Source organism: Lepisma saccharinum, chromosome 11 (genome assembly GCF_977018435.1).
Source record: "Lepisma saccharinum chromosome 11, izLepSacc3.1, whole genome shotgun sequence".
Taxonomy (NCBI): Eukaryota; Metazoa; Arthropoda; class Insecta; order Zygentoma; family Lepismatidae; genus Lepisma; species Lepisma saccharinum.
In genome coordinates, this window is record NC_139239.1 from 16,825,842 (window position 1) to 16,831,114 (window position 5,273).

A 5,273-nucleotide genomic window follows, 5' to 3' on the forward strand; every position below is an offset into this window, starting at 1 on the left:
ATCAGACGCCCTGACAGCTAGTCCACCGGGGCAAGAGATTAAACAGACGAAATTGAGAAAGGTAGACTCACAAATAATACTCATGAATTTGAACCCAGAACCTTCAATGGAGAATGGATGTCGCCAAATATTTTTGTAGGGGAGTCAGCTCATTTATAAAATGTGAATAGTAGGAATAATAACAATAATAATCATTATTATCATGATTATGATTTTTACAATAATAACTAGTAAAAAAAATAAAAATAAATCAATTTTATTCCAAGTTTTTTAGTACTATTACAACTAATTTTCATCTATCTTTTTTACATTTCACACAGTATATTGAAATGCATAGTTATTCTATTTTGTTAATGGTTTAATTAGACAATTAGGATGCTTTGTGGAAATTGTGCTGGCTGAGTGCCAGATACCATTTCTCTTCACTTCGAGAACTGAATTGCTCAAGGAAAAGCTATTCATAAAGTTTATCTTTTGCGAGTTCTTACACAACATTTTAATTTTTGGAATTTTGAAAATGGTGGAAACATTCATGCTTTGGATTAAATTTTAGAATATGAAAACGATGTCGAATGTCGACGATGCAGCGTAACTTGAAGTGTAATATTGGGGGGCGATATGAACCTCAGGTTATAAAATCTGAAAATTTAGGGTGTGGGATGGCCTTCGCCAAGTTACGCCTATACTAGGTCTACAGATCAGACGGATTGCACTCTGGGCCGATCATTAAACAGTCCCTCGACACTGATTCGACAAGAAATTATTATTAAAGCATAGTGATATCGTAGGTTATATATTATATATTAATATTATAGGTAGGGACCTAGATTTTTCGGTGTTATTTTTTTTTCTGAAATCTGTTATTTTTCTTACTTTTCGGTGTTATTTTCCCAAAAATTTACGTTTTTATTTCAGCACACTTTTCTGCCAAATGCAGATAAAATGATATCCTCAATATGGTTTCGAAGTTGTATTTTAAATTGTTCGTGACAGTTCATAAACTGGAAACAAATTTTGAGGAAGTATTTTTTTTTTCATTATTTCTTGCACGATATAACCACGTTATGGCTCCTGTGTGATTATAGTGCGAACTTGATCTCCACGAAAGTCGCGCTACTTTCCTCGGTAGTGCAAATCATCAGGGACGTAGCTAGGTTGATCAGTTCGGGGGGCCCAAAGTTTTTTTCTATCAAACCATTAAAAACTAACAAACTATTAATATACCATATAGGCCTACATAAGTATATTATGTACAGTATATATATATATATAAAATCTTATTGGAAAAGAACATTATTTTCTCCTGTAGCCCCCAAACATTTACAGATATAGGCGAAATCCACGGCCATTATTCGGGAATCTAAATGCAGAATGAACTTATTAACTTAATGGCATCTAGACAGTCTTTAAAAATCCATGTATTTTTTGAGACACCAAGAACAATGTCATTAGTCTTTACTCCTTAGATTTGTAAATTTGCTCGAAGAAAATTGAGAAGTAGAGAAAACCCTCTTCCGTCAGTTTAGACATAAAAAGGTGCTGGAATCAGGTGCACAAGTATGACAACGGTGCGAAAATGAAATGTTTGTGTAATGAGTTCAAGATAGGCATCCCATGTATATTGTTTATACCAGAATCGAATCCGGCGGCCTTTAGTGCAAGGCGACACCCTTAACCACTATTCTATGGGACAAGCACGAGTCTTTTGTGGCGTCGTACTGTACACATTGGAGAATGATGACTATATATATGAAATTTTATGCACACATCCAAGCACGTATCCAAGGAGGGGGCTTAGGGGGCTCGAGCCCCCCCCGAAAGTTTTCGGTTTACACTAGATAAAATGAGGTTTTTGGTTTCTTGTGGTGTGAAATAAGATAATGTGACGATAATTTAAGGAGAGAAACAATTATCGAGGCAATACGGAGAATGTTCTGTATCCTTGTTATTGTTAATAGTGCGTATCCCAGGTGGAAATCTGAGGGCTCGAGCCTCCCCCTTCCCTTTGATCTTAGCGATTCTGTTTACACTACATAAAATGAGGATTTAGGCTTCTTGAATAATGTGATAATAATTTGAGAGAAATAATTATGGAGAAAAGGCGGAGAATGTTCTATAACCCTGTTATTGTTACTAGCGCGTATCCAAGGTGGGGATCAGGTGGCTCGACCCCCCCCCAGGAAATGTTTCAGTTTACACTAGATAAAATTAGATATTTGTCTTTTTGAATAATATGACAATAATTTAAGGAGAAATTATTGTCGAGGCAAGAGGAAAAATAACCCTCTTATTATTAATAGCGCTTATCCAAGGTAGGAATCAGGGAGCTCGAGCCCCCCCCCCCCCCCCACCTACAGGATTTTTTTCTGTTTACATTAAATAAAATTAGGATTTTGACTTCTTCAATAATGTGATAATAATTTGAGAGAAATAATTATGGAGAAAAGGCGGAGAATGTTCTATAACCCTGTTATTGTTACTAGCGCGTATCCAAGGTGGGGATCAGATGGCTCGAGCCCCCTCCCCAGAAAATGAAATTTTTCAGTTTACACTAGATAAAATTAGGTTCTTGTGTTCTTGAATAATGTGACGATAATTTAAGGAGATACAATTATCGAGGCAAGACGAAGAATGTTCTATAACCCTGTTATTGTTAATAGCGCGTATTCAAGGTGGGAAACCGGGGCTCGAGACCCCCCCCCCCCCACCACACACACCTTCAGGAAATATTTCTGTTTACATTAGATTAAATTAGAATTTTTGCTTTTTGAATAATGTGACGATAATTTAAGGGGAGAAGTACTTATCAAGGCAAGACGGAGAATGTTCTATAACCCTGTTGTTGATAATATTAGATAATAACCTTTTCTTGAACTTTCAGTATTGTCGCAGCAAACTTGAGCACTATTTAGAGACTTGTCAGCATTTGGAAGCTGCACATCATAGGTATCGCCACACGTAGAGCGATTCGTTGTAATTTTTAATCTCTGGAAGGCGCGAGAGGAAATGTTCTTGAATAAGTGGAGTCGAACTACTGGCAATATTTATAAATCGTTTATCTGAACAACGTTCTAGAATATACTGAGGATATAAATACGCGTTAATTAGAACCATTCCTAAATAGAAATTCTTTACCAAACTTTGGATCCAATGAGAAAAATGGCGTTGTCTATGACATCATTTTCTTTCAAGCGTTCAATTCAAGGACTTGTTTGATTTATTTGATTGTGTTAAAGGTGCTTTACTTCAGTCTCTAATACGAAATTATATAAACTTCTGGTGAGTTGATTTTTAAAAATGTGTCCGAGATGAATGGTGGCGTGTCAACGATTTTCGGCAGGGAGAGCGGTTACGCATACTATTTTTGGTGGTCAGTCCTCATTTTGCCATATTTTCCTGTTTTTGACTTCTTTTTTTAAGGACTGTGTCAAATGGGGTTATGACCCCACCAACCCTCCCTTGGGCACGTTACTGAAGATACCTAAATGAGTAAGCATTTGATCATATTGGGAGAAGAAACATTACATGTGTTGAGAACGGAAGGGTTTTCACTGTGCAATAATTGTTTCGCGATCCAGCTGTATTCTATAGAATACTTCCTTTGTTTCGTGCCGATATATGACAAGACTGCGGAAGCTGTGACAGACAATTTTGAACACTGGCGAGTGCTTAGGCCTGAATATGAACAATTTGGTGGGTTTCGGTTTTTAAAAGAGCTGCAAACATGGGATGTCCTCCCATTAGTGGTGTTCAGGCTCGAATCAGAGAAATATTCGAAAACTGTCTGCGTCCAGTTCGCAGCACACAGTTTGAATCTCGTGTTGTCGAGTGGATTGATTGTCCATTCCGTGCATGTGTAACAGCTTCGTAAAAGCACTTTTGGTTACCTGGTACACAGATGTTTTGATGCTTGATGAGAAGAAATGGACGAACATACATACTAAGATGGTTCCGGCACACAAAAATCACAGGCTTAAACAGTGGTGACGATTTAGGGGATAGTTGCTCTCCATTTTTTGCCTCTTAATCCTAAGCCTTGTCCAACAAGAGAAAGTAAACTTTCCGTGCAACCCCCCCCCCCCCCCGGTTTTGGAACCAAAATTGCCACCACTGATCTTAAACATATAATTGTGAGATTCTAACTATACCCCTTAAAAAAATTGTGTTCAGCCCCCCCCGAAAGGAATTCCTGGATACGTGCCTGCACACATCTAATGTCTTAAAAGTAATCTTTGCGCGTGCAAAACTGAAAGTGCTCAAATTATTGCGCTCTAGTCTTTCAATGTTCGATCCCTGGTAGGAACTCCAAAATTTATGTGATGGCCTAACATCGTGAGGACAATTGGGAAGCTACTTCAAATCAATATGTAAGCGAATTCCACTCTCAAAACTAGATGGCACTCGATGTGATGACCACGCGTCACCGAATGGAAAAACACTTCGGAGGCTTTGTCCTTCAAAAATTAATTTTACTGAATAACTGTAGTTTTCTTTAGAGGACCTAAATATGGCTTTTTTGCACAGTACAATGTTGTTTTCTTTCACCCTACTTTTATAGTTTTTCATTCAAAGGATTCCACTCCCGAAACATGAGCATGACGCAGTACGAAACCAGAGGTCCAAGGTTCGGACCTTGGACAGGTGTGGTTGCATCATGTCTCGCATCGCTATTCCTTCGTACCATCATTCAATCTCATCGTCGCATTTAACGCAAGAGGTAGAAAAGCGGCGTAAAATAACGAAATAGAAATTATTGATTGACTTGGTTCATTTTACTTCACCTTTCTGACACTTTTTGGCTAATCGTGAAGATGAGAATGAGTTAAGATTAACTTGATGAAAGGACCATCACAAAGAAGACACATTCTCAGCCGGAATTCGAACACGGGACATTCTGCTTCGTAGCGTAGCCTGCTAATCACTCCACCACGGAGTTGTCGGCCCAAATAGAAATGAAAATTAGAAAATGCCGTCTTGAATTTGCAGGAACCGAGTTCACCAGCAAGGGCAAAAGATTTTCGCTCCCACTAGGATAGACAAATAACAGGAAATGCTTGATTAGTAATTTGGCTCTCCATATTTCATGATACTATTATGGAAGTAACTATTATTCGCTATAAAACTTTGGATTAATTTTATTTGTACGTGTAGTCAACTTTCCCGCCTAAGCAGCAGCCACAGCGTCTGCATTTGCGGGTGGAGGCCAGAGTTGTTAAAGGTCCAGGAATATTAAATAAATTCAATTCCCATCCAGGAGAGAAAATTAGCAAGCA